The sequence below is a fragment of the Gobius niger genome (genome assembly GCF_951799975.1).
Source record: "Gobius niger genome assembly, chromosome: 3".
Taxonomy (NCBI): Eukaryota; Metazoa; Chordata; class Actinopteri; order Gobiiformes; family Gobiidae; genus Gobius; species Gobius niger.
In genome coordinates, this window is record NC_136854.1 from 24,864,062 (window position 1) to 24,876,787 (window position 12,726).

Below are 12,726 nucleotides of genomic sequence, written 5' to 3' on the forward strand. Positions count from 1 at the left end.
CTGCACATACACACACATACACTTGGCTCTGGGACTGAGCCCTATAACAGAGCACGCACACGGCACGGAAGACTCTTCATTGGTTACTTTCACTTAAGTTGCACCCGCTCTCTGCAAACACTGGGAAACTAGCAAGGTGGATTATTCTGGGTTTTTTGGAGAACTCTTTGCAACAGGACTTTTCGCTGGCGACACCAGATGAAGTGAGGAAGCTGCCGTGTGTTAATGGAGTTTTAATGCGGCTAAACAGATGTAAGGACGCAATGCGCCTCAATGCTACTGGTGAGTCCATGTTTACACCACAGTCCACATCTGTCCAGGTTCAGCGTTGTTGTTGTTAACTTTAGCAGGACATAAACGACTCCTTGTGGCCATACCGCCTTTGCGGCTGGTTTACATCACCAGCCGCTACGGATTATTTATCAGTTTTATGTTAAATGTTTTATGTCGCTCGTTATGTGGAAAAGAACATTCCTAGTTTGTGAGCCTGTCCACAAATGGCAATGAAACCTATTCTGTAAGAGATTCTGAAATCTTACCATTTTCTCCACTGGTACCGAGTTTTCTTTGGCCGTGAAAGAGCTGCCTCCAGATAACAATGGGCATGAGGGTGAACCTGCATTAACTGGGCAACCGCTGGCTGTTGTTTCAGACTTCAGCAGCAGCAGGTCTGGTACTGAGGAGGGTCTCTCCACAGTCAAAGATGAAGAGCTCTGAAGTTGGGACTGTCAGGACCTTACTTCCTGTGCAAGTGACATATTTGGGTGTAGCCTTTTTGTTTTATAAATTGGTTGTAACTAACACGTGTGTCTTTATATAATGAGAGAAATATTTGCTGTGTGTCACGTAATTGTAATCTTTTTTTTTTGTAATAGATAATTGAAAAGCATCATACTTTCTACTGAATAATAAAAAAAAAATACATAATAATACATAATCATTATTAATTAATAATAATACAATTCAACCTGGATAGACTCAAACAGACGAAAGCGGTGATTAGGAAGATTTATTGACATGTATATTAGTTTTGGCGATCAGACCCCGGCGGTAGACATCGATGTATGAAAGTCAGTATGGATAAACAGCTTGTAGTTAGGGATGCCTTCCCCCGGAGCCTGGACACTGGTGGTGGTATGGAAGATCTGTGAAGCTGCAGCAGGTAGAAGCCGTGGATGGAAGAGGCGGAGATGGGGTGGAGGCGGGTCGCAGCGCAGCTGGGAAGCGAACGAACCATGATTGCTGGGGCTTAAAAGCGGGACCGAGGGCGATGATTGGCTGCTATGGAGGTGCGGCTCTTACGCTGATGGCTGAGGTGGAGGCGTGGCCCTCTCGGAAGCGATCATTGGCTGGAGGTATGTGATGCTGGAAATCGTCTCCCAGGTTGAATTAATGCCTAGGCTTCATTTTAATTCAGTTTAGTTTAGTTTAGCTTAGTTTAGTTTAGTTCATTAGGATCCCCATTAGCTGCGCTTTACAGCCGGCTAGTCTTCCTGGTCCTTGTTAAAAACATACATAAACAAAAATATTGTCAATTTACTGTCTGGATTTCTTGGAAGATTTGCAAGGTCCATGTAAAAATAATTTTGCATATACCAAACAAAGTTAATGCAAATTATCGTCCTCTTTAAACCACGTTACCCTTAGTTCAACCAGTATACAGCCCTGCTCCAAACAAACTATCATTGTGTGTCATTAAAACAGGATTATTGGCTCCATGCCTCCATTTCAGAGCAGGACTTTGTCACATTGTTGAATCTAATCAATCGTAGAATACAATTAGAGAGTACAATGAATCAAGCTGTGACCAGGGCAGGAGTGATTTTGTTACATGCACAAAGGCAAACTTTTGATGGATCAAAGCTCAGAATCACTGCAGAACCCATCTCTAGCACACAGAGCACTCTACTTCATCTGTGAATAAGCAAAGTAGGTCACAGTTTGTTTTGTGTAGATAAAGCTACTTTTTCTTGTTTTACTTTAAATTTGACATGTTAACTTTACAAAATGTGTAAGGCTTACTTTAAAAACAAATCTTGTTCAATGAAACCTATATAATATAAAAGTTATAGTGGGAACTATGTCTTGATCTAAGTGAATTAAAGCTTTCATGTATCATGTGTAGCCTTAGAGGCGCACTATGCAACTTTTATTTTAGAAAGAAGTCAATATTAATGCGTAGGCTATTTGACCTTTCAGTGACCAGGATCAATTGTTTTTTAGGTTTTCACTGCTGGTGCCTAAACTGTATCCATAATAATAATATATATATGTTTTTAATTCCTTCCTCCTCCTCCTCCTGCAGCTCCCTCCGCTCCAAAACAGTCTTTCACCATCTCCTCTTTTGTCCCTTTTGTGTTTCCTGTTGCTCCTCTTGTGATGCCTCCACTGTGCTGCAGGTGTGGGGGCTCTTGGTAACTCTTCAGTGTCTCAGAAATGTAGGGTTTAGCAATAATAATAATAATAACAATAATAATCATCATCATCATCATACATTTTATTTGTATAGTGATTTTCTAGACACTCAAAGATGCTTCACATAAATACAATAATAAAAATCAAATGCAAACAACACATAAAAACTAGAGGGCAATTACTGGACATTAAAAGCCTTTTTAAATAGCTGGGCATTGAGGTCTTTCTTGAAGGTGGGGAGGTCTGAGCAGGCACTGAGCAGTTGGGGCAGTGAGTTCCAGAGTTTGGGGGCGGCGATGGAGAAGGCTCTCTCCCAGGTTCGGTGCTTGGTCTTACAGCAGAGGGACAGGGGGTTGGCATCGGAGGAGGAAAGGGAGTGAGATGGAGAGTGGTGGTGGAGTAGGTCAGTGAGGTATAGAGGGGTCAAATTATGGAGGGCTTTGAAAGTGATGAGGAGGCCCTTGAACTGGATGTGTTGAGGGACAGGAATCCATTGGAGGTTCTGAAGGACGGGGCGATGTGTTCATGGGAGCGAGTGTGGGTGAGAAGGCGGGCAGCGCAGTTTTGGATGTACTGGAGTTTATTGAGGGTTGGACGGTGAGCTGTAGAAGATGCTGTTGCTGTAGTCAATTCTGGATGTAAGCAGGGTTTCAGCAGCGGAAAAGGTGAGTGATGGACGGAGTCGCGATATATTTTTGAGATGGAAGTATGCAATCCGGGTTATTTGCTTGACATGTAGTTGGAAAAACAGTGTGGGGTCGAGGAGAATACCAAGGTTACGGATGAGTGGGTGATGAGGGTTTGAGCGCATTTGGTAATTTTTTTTTGGACCATTTTTTGGGGGTCATTGTTTAGTTTGTGTGTCATCCAGGTTTTGATGTCAATGGATGTAGTGGAGATATAGACCTGTATGTCGTCAGCACAGCAATGAAAGCGGAGGCCATGACATCAGATGATGTTGTTAAGAGGGAGGATGTGGAGGATGAAGAGGAGAGGACCAAGCACCAAGCTTTTGGGAACACCCTGAGATAGAGGTTTCTGTTTTAATTTGGGTTTGTGACTCCACTTCACATGAGAGTCGATAAGAGAGTGATGTGTCCTGTAGGGGAAGTTTGTAACCACACAAATTGCATATCAGATTTTTATTGAAATCCTGGATAAAACCATAACCTTCAAGAGAACGGCAACACAGTATATTTGACCCTATAAAGTTATGCTAAAAACAGGGAAACTGCTTCATCCCTTGCAGATCAATAGAAGATAACAGCATTGTGGCTCAGAGCCAGAGTCTCTTAAATTCTTCTAATTTTAAGAAGAGAGCAAAAACATGCCTGGTATGAGCACTGACATTAATGAGTGCTCATACTTATGTTTTATACTATCGTTGACATAAAGCTCAGGGGGTTTATCACACAAAGTATTTCATCGCTCAACCAAAAATGCTCTACTTCCATACTGGTTTCATTTGCATTAGCATATTGCCATTTCAATAGTTAAAGGGCCTATATGGAGGTTAAATTATGTTTTTTCCTACCCCTACATGTTCCAACTATGTCCTAATGTGTAGAATGAGCCCAGAACTGCCTCTAAAATCCTGCACTGTCACTCAAAAAGGTGTTAATTCGGGGTACGAATTGCCGTCATGCAAACTTGCATCTAGCCCCTTTAAAGTCAAATCTACAGGTACAAGTTTATACTAAAGGGACTTTAGCCACACACACCCAAACTATTTGTTTGTGGACGTTGCTGAGGATTTATTTTAGTTTGCATGTGGAAATCTCAAGTCATGTGATGCGGTTTGTCTTAATAATCCGACGTGTCCTTCACAGAACACTGTGAACTATCTCAACAACAGCAATGGCATTGACGACATCCATTTATTTTGTTGTTTTTTACACAGCTTTGGAAACAGTTGTTGGAAAATACTTGTATTTCCATGACCAAAAGACCTGGGTTGAAGCTCAAACGTTCTGCAGACGCCATCACACTGACCTCGCTCTTATCAACAGTCAAAGTGATCAAGACCAGCTTAGCCTGGCTGCTGGTGGAAACCCTCTCGATGGATGGATTGGTCTGTACTTGGTTTCTAACGATGCAAGAGACTGGAAGTGGTCTGGAGCAGGACTCGCGACTTACACTAACTGGGACTCAAGGCAACCCAATTATTATCGAAACGAGCAAACAAGGGTTGAAATAACGGCCAACGGAAAGTGGAATGACTACTTCGAAAACACCAGACAACCTTTTTACTGCAGTCAGCTTGTGATGAAGACAAAGTTATCTTGGGAGAATGCTTTGAAATACTGCAAAACCAACAATGAAAGCCTCACAGCACTAACTTGGGACAACAAACGCCTCTTGGTGACTGGCCAAATGCAGAGAGAAGGGGTCAACCTGGTGTGGACCGGTCTACGTTTCCTTGAAGACCAGTGGCTGTGGGTCAGTGGAGCCCCTGTGGATCCTCAAACGCAACTCGATGTCAGTCAGTGTCCAGTCAAGGATCGATGTGGAGCCTTGAACGACCAAGGACTGTTGCAGAGCTGGAACTGTCAGAACGAATTCTATTTCATCTGTGAATGACACTTGGCCCTGTACGATTTCACTTAACTCAGATAAATAGAAGAATTAGCTTTTAAACAACTTTACTGAATCGAGTGTCTCACCCCGTTCCTTTTATGCTTGCTATTAAAGCCAAAAAATCTACAACACAGAGAGAGCTGGTTTTTACTTCCGTGTGCATTATCTTTTACCAAGTCAAATCAGTTGTTGTGGAACAAATTGATTTTTGTGTAGAATAAAAATATGTAATAATTCACAGGTGTGAATAAAGAGTGGTGAATGTACACTGAACTTTGTACTAATTTACTTTTGAATTAAAAACTGAAGCACAGTTGACAAGATAGTTACACATTCCTCACCTACTGAGGTCAAATCTGGAAGGTAAATGTGAATGTGTGTAATAGGAAATGCCACCAATTGAAATGTGCAAGGAAAATATTTCATCAAAGTGGTGTAAGGTAACCCCGATCCCTCTCATACTTAAGGTTTATATTGTGAATACCCCAAAGCTCCGATACATCTTCTTACTTAGCTCACTGTTTCTTACACTTTATAAAAAGACGCATTTGCATTTTTTCCTCACTGTCTGACATGAAACAAGAATTAACTTTTTTTTTTAAGTGAATTAGAATTGTAAAAAATATTTATATTTGCTAAATGCCAGAAAAATGAGATTGAATATTGCACGCAATTTCAAAAGTTTACATGCATTTCATTAATATTTGGTAGCATTGGCTTTAAACCGTATAACTTGGGTCAAATGTTTTGGATTTCCTTCCACAAGCTTCTCACAATAGAATTGAATAATAGGATCACTAAAATAAGACCGAGAGGTAAAATAAATAAAAAAAACAGTACAAAAAAATATTAATAACAGTTAAATATCAATTAAATTCATTATAAGGTGCTGAGATGAATAAATAGGCCTAGCACAAATAAATATCAGTTAAAAGCTAAACTAAAAAGGTGGGTCTTGAGCCTGCTCTTAAAAACATGAACGTTCTCTGCAGCCCTGAGCTCCTCCTCAGGTCGTTCCAGAGGCGAGGGTCGCAATATTGGAAAGACGCCTCACCATGAGTCTTTTTGTTGACTTTAGGAATAACTAGTAACGTGATGGTTCATAAGGTAAAAGCAGTTCTGAAAGATAAGAAGGACCAAGACCATTAAGACATTTAAAAAACAGAACCTTAAAATCGATCCTGAAACACACGAGGAGCCAATGCAGCGATTCTAAAACCGGTGTAATGTGGTCCTGCTTCCTGGTCTTCGTCAGGACACGAGCTGCTGAATTTTGTAAAAGTTTTAAACCTGAGATACTCTTTTTGGGAAGACCAGAAAGCAGGGCATTACAGTAGTCGATACGACTGGTGATGAAAGCATGCATTAGCGTCTCCATGTTGGCCCGAGAGAGAATGGGGAGGATTCTGGCTATGTTCTTTAGATGGTAAAAACCTATCTTTGTGATATTCTTTATGTGTGGAAAAAAAGTCAGCTCAGAGTCAAAAATCACTCTGAGCTGACTCAGAGTGACTCAGGCCAAGGGGCACACCTTGTTCAACTTGTGTACCCCTTTGGCCTTTCATTAAGACTCTGTGTTGATCTGAGTACAAAGTGATCTAATTTTGATTCGCCTGTGAGGATGGATTAAAAGACAATGACTGTAGTTTGGGTAAAGGTTTCACTCTCTGGGCCTCAGGACTGATGATGAAAACTTAACTTTTGTCCTGGTTAAGCTGGAGAAAGTTTGTGTCTTTTAATGTGTTTTAGTGATGCTTCGACACAGCTGACCATAGCCTAACAATCTGTGTGTGTGTGTGTGTGTGTGTGTGTGTGTGTGTGTGTGTGTGTGTGTGCGTGCGTGCGTGCGTGCGTGCGTGCGTGCGTGCGTGCGTGCGTGTGTGTGCGCGCGTGTGTGTGCGTGTGTGTGCGTGTGTGTGTGTGTGCGCGTGTGTGTGCGTGTGTCTCTGCATACGTATTTGTTAGTATTTGCTGTAGAAAGGCTGTACTTACGTATAAGAGGGTTGACGTACAGTATGAGGTGGCTGGAACTGGAAATTAGTTGCCCCGAGCCACGAGGATGTTGTATCACAGCAATGTCAGCACCCGTCATGAGGTAAATTAACCCATTGGTTTCAGAGCACATGACATACATTGCCTATGTCTTGGTCATGGGTTTGGGATACGACAATATACTTAGTGTCACTCAACATTCTTCATTTCATGTTACACATGGGTCCATTAGAGTGGAAACAAATGGCTGGTGGTATTTATATTGAAAATGGTTTAGGAAAATCATGTTTGTATTCAGATGAACCAGCAGTAGGTTCAGTCAAAGTCACGTCTGTGATATCTAATTGTACTTTGCATACCATTCAAATCCTAAGTTTTAGCCCTGTAAATGCTGTTGCTTTCACACGAGACAATCTCAACTTTGATGATGGCAAGAGCTGTCGTTACATTGATTTTGATCGTAGCTTTTGATGTAACTGTTGGAATTTATGTTTTTATTACACAACTAAAGACGTGGAGTGAGGCTCAGACTTACTGTAGAACCAAATACACGGACCTGGCGTACGTCGAAAATAAAAATGATTTTGGCCTGCTTTTGAAATCTTCAGGAAAGAACCCTCCCAATGGATGGATCGGACTTTACAGAGATCCTTACAACTCATCAATCTGGAGGTGGTCAGGAGCCGGGCTGATGACCTACAGTTTCTGGGCCAGTGAACAACCTAATAATTTCATGGGCAGAGAGAACAGAGTTCATGTGCAGGACGACAACACATGGAATGATCTGCATGAAGGTGCTCAATTACCATTTTATTGCATCCAAGATCTTGTGGTGAAGACACAGCTGACATGGGAAAAGGCTCTGGAGTATTGCCACATTCACGGTAAAAACCTTGCTGGTCCCATGCTGGATCATCTGACCGACCAGGTCATGAATGAAATGCAGGAAGAAGGGGTTCATGATCTGGTGTGGACTGGTCTGCGTTTCCTTGGAGACCAGTGGCTGTGGGTCAGGGGCGCCCCTCTGGATCCTCAAACACAACATGAGGTCAGGCAGTGTCCAGTCCAGGATCGATGTGGAGTCTTGAACGACCAGGGACTGTTGCAGAGCTGGGACTGTCAGGACCAACTCTACTTCATCTGTGAATAAGGGGATTCTGAATAACTTTGTGGCAAAAAAAAAAAGTACAGCTAAAATTACTTTAATTTACAATATTATAATCTTTAGTTTGTTAACTGATTAGACCCATTATTTATTAATTTTTATTATTATAGATTTAAATTGTCTGCCAGCTCGGGCACGAAATGCACTTGATGACACATTCTTGCTCTGGTTTAGATTCATCATTTAAATGTTTGTGTTTTTATTTTAAGATGTGGAAAAAAGGTTAAATAAATCAGTCAATTGATTTAGGTTTAAATGAAACTAATTAAAGAAGACACTGAACTGAAATCATTTTAATAGATGTTAAAGATTTTATGCAATTCTATGGTAACATTTTCTGCTTAAATGTCATCACTAACGATCTCTTGTTCTCTCTGTCTTTGGCTTAGTTTTTTTAGTTTTGTTTTTTTTATTCTGCTCAAAAGGAGTGGGCTGAAGCAAAATCTTGTAAACGCCCACCCCGAAATCATTACAATAAATATGTATATTACAATAGTACATATAGTACAAAAGAACATATAGCAAGTACAAAGTACGAGAGCCTTGGAACACAGCATGCACACATGTACACCACGTTCCCATTTGTGATTTAACTTTACACATTATCAGTGATACATTTAGCAACGTCATATTTTGATTTGCATCGTTGGCAAAAGAACCTGTCACATTTCAAAGTGGCTGTTTTAACACGGACCACACTTACAAAGCACTGTTTGAAATGTTCATATAATTATAATTAGAAATGAACAGAAACAGAAGCGAAGCCTGACTACAACAATAGTGTCGTTACATGTACGACAAGGCAAGTGACAAACAGCGATCATTAGTTACTTACAGATGGTTATCAATCAATGCCAAACAAAGTTAACATTCCCAAAAGTCACTACACTGTAATAAATAATATAGCTGTTCAACTTAAAACTCTATGTTAAATTTCTGCCATAAAGATTTGAGCTCATTGAAGGTACCAATATTGTTTCAATCAAGTAAAACCAGTAAGTTATAAATGGTCCATAAAGCATTGCTATGAATTGTTTCAACTTAACAGTTTCAGTTTTAACAAACCAACATGTTTTGTTGTGCCAACCATAAACTTGTATTGCTTCTTCATATTAACGCAAGTGTGTGTGTTTTTTAAACTCACGAGGACAAGTTAAAAACATCTTTGACTTTTAATTGAATGTCAAAGAAAACAATGTTTTGAGCTCTATGAACATATCAGGTTAAGAACAGATTTCAACTCATTCACTGCAGTTGAATGAAACCAAATATATTTGCTACTATAACACAAAATACTTATTTTTTAAATAATGGTACCACTTACAGTCTAATGTTAAAAGAACTCAGATGTTTATGGCAGAAATTGCACAAACACTAGTAAGTTAACAGAACATCTACTTGTAATTCCTGTTAACACAGATACAAGTGACAAGAGACAATTATAGTCAAGGCATTTTACTGTTCCAGTAAAAAATATATACGTATAAGTGCTCATAAAGTTACAAATGTTAAAATCTGATGAAACTTACAAATTTTGTTTACACATTTAAGCAAATACATGTATATTTTGTGTATGCTCTTGTGTAGGCCTGTCACAAAAGTTCATATATATATCAACTTATTGTTTAGAATAATTTTGCATTTTGCCTAAGTAAATGTTAATTGCAACTCGTGTTGTTGAAGATCTCTTAAAGGAATAGGCCACCGTTTTTACATACTGAGATATGCTCTTACCTCACTTTAGCCGAGTTAATATATCCCCGTCTGGTCTTTGTCCATGCGCTCTGCCAGGCAAACGGAGCACATACGCAGCCTCTTCCCCCGCTCACTTCCGTCAATAGCCTTTAGGAGTTACTGCGCGAACGTTGTGCTCCTCGTATCATTACGCCTCACAATATAGTGCCCCTTTTTATCTGCTTATAAAATCGACATGCTACATTTCTGTGTAAATATACTTCGCATGAAAACACTTCACGTAACTTTATTTAAATAGGGAACATGTGGAAGAGCTTGGTAGCTTCTATCGTGAGCTTTTTTGGAGCTATGTGACATGTGAGAGAGGCTGCGTATGTGCTCCGTTTGCCTGGCAGAGCGCACGGACAAAGACCAGACGGGGATATATTAACTCGGCTAAAGTGAGGTAAGAGCATATCCCAGTCTGTAAAAACGGTGGCCTATTCCTTTAACACGTACTTTTAGAACAACTGCTTTCTGAGATTTTGTTTTAGTCGCATCAAGTGGTCCACAATATCATTCATGGCAATATTTTTTTTCAATATAATGAATTTCATTGTGTGATTGTGACAGGCCGACACTTGTGTTGTAGACAAACTTGGAGGCATGGTGCCTCTGATGCCGCTCTGACAAAAACTGTAATGTTGGTGTTAACAAAAATACCTCATTTTAAAATTACTTCTAAAAGGGGCCAATTAAACAGGCCTGTTACATATCAAAAATGTCTCAGAACAGTGAGCGAGGATGAAAAAAAATACAACAGCATTTGCCTATAATAATGGTTTGTATCTTGTACCTGCGCAGTCCATGTACTCCAGCGGAGCCTGTTCTAGCTTGAATTTCATGATGACCTTTAGCAGAAACGTGACGCTGAAGCACGAGGCTTTCTGTGACCACAACTGCTACAACGTTATGATGTGCAACAGCATCCTGCTCCTCTTCATAGATATTAAGCAGTCCAAGTTCCATTCGCTTCATCCAGATGTTTTGAATGGTCCTTAAGAAAGAAAACTCATACTGTAAGTGTCAAAACATCAAAGCGTCTTTACCTTTCATAATGATGTGAATTATTTATGACTGGGATTAATATAGGGTAATTTAAAGTGTTTGCCATTAACCTTTGCAATACATTATTCTACATTACTTTTTTACTTGACCATTCAACATCTTTCAGAGCTAGTACGGCTGATTTACTCAATATTTAAATAAGCTCCAAAACTAGAAGAAACACCCTGTAAGTCCTACCTATAGACAATAAATCAATAACCAGAAGGATACGTGTGAAAATAAAAATAGCGACTGGAAAAACAGGACGATACAGTGTGAGTTGGGACAAACGCATGGACACATGAATGACAGCACAACACTGTACGATATCACACATTTGATAACACCACAGCAGAATGTAATTGGGGGGAAAAGTGTCCATGAAATTGTTAGTGTGTACTTTTAATGAACATGTTTCATGATGAAAGCCAGGAACGAACAAATATGCATGTAATTATTTTTGTTGTTCATATTTTAATTTTAGATCAAATTTATTGTACTCACCGCACACATTGAAAAAACACTGGATAGCTCTTCTCGGAGGCAGTGCTGATCCCACCACCAGAGCTGCAGTCCTGTTCCTCTTGTGTTCTGCAAAAAGTGACAAATGTTGTTTATGAGCAACTTTCCTTCATTATGTGGAGAAGAGACGAGACACTGAGGAATAAAATGGCATCTACATCTACATCTACATCTACATCTACATCTACATCTGCATTTAGAAGTTCCAGAGTCTTAAAGGAATAGGCCACCGTTTTTACATACTAAAATATGTTCTTACCTCACTTTAGACGTGTTAATATATCCCCGTCTGGTCTTTGTCCGTGCGCTCTGTCACGCAAACGGAGCACATACGCAGCCTCTCCCACATGTCACATAGCTCCAAAAAAGCTCACGATAGAAGCTACCAAGCTCTTCCACGTGTTCCCTATTTAAAAAAAGTTACGTGAAGTGTTTTCATGCGAAGTATATTTACACAGAAATGTAACATGTCGATTTTATAAGCAAATAAAAAGGGGGACTATATTGGGAGGCGTAATGATACGAGGAGCACAGCGTCCGCGCAGTAACTCCTAAAGGTTATTGACGGAAGTGAGCGGGGGAAGTCTTAAGAAGTTACTACGCGGACGCTGTGCTCCTGTATCATTACGCCTCACAATATAGTCCCCCTTTTTATCTGCTTATAAAATCGACATGCTACATTTCTGGGTAAATATACTTCGCATGAAAACACTTCACGTAACTTTATTTAAATAGGGAACACGTGGAAGAGCTTGGTAGCTTCTATCGTGAGCTTTTTTGGAGCTATGTGACATGTGGGAGAGGCTGCGTATATGCTCCGTTTGCGTGACAGAGCGCACGGACAAAGACCAGACGGGGATATATTAACACGTCTAAAGTGAGGTAAGAGCATATTTTAGTATGTAAAAACGGTGGCCTATTCCTTTAAGGATTGATAAGATTATTTTTATTTTACTTTCAAATGTATAACTGATGAGTCATTTATTATGCAGTTGGTAGAGCGGGTCGTCTCATGACCGGAAGGTCGGGGGTTCGAATCCCACCTCCTGAAAGTGCACACTGTCGTTGTGTCCTTGGGCAACACACATTGCCCCCAGTGTCTGCGTACATCGGTGTGTGAATGAGAGTATGATCCTTGCTGTAAAGCGCTTTGAGTGCCTAATGTAAGTGGAAAAGCGCTTTATAAGTTGAGACCATTTACAATTTTCAGTTTTAGCCACGTTGGTGTAATGTACCATGACCTTTGACCTGGGAAAGTGGAATCTACCTTGTAA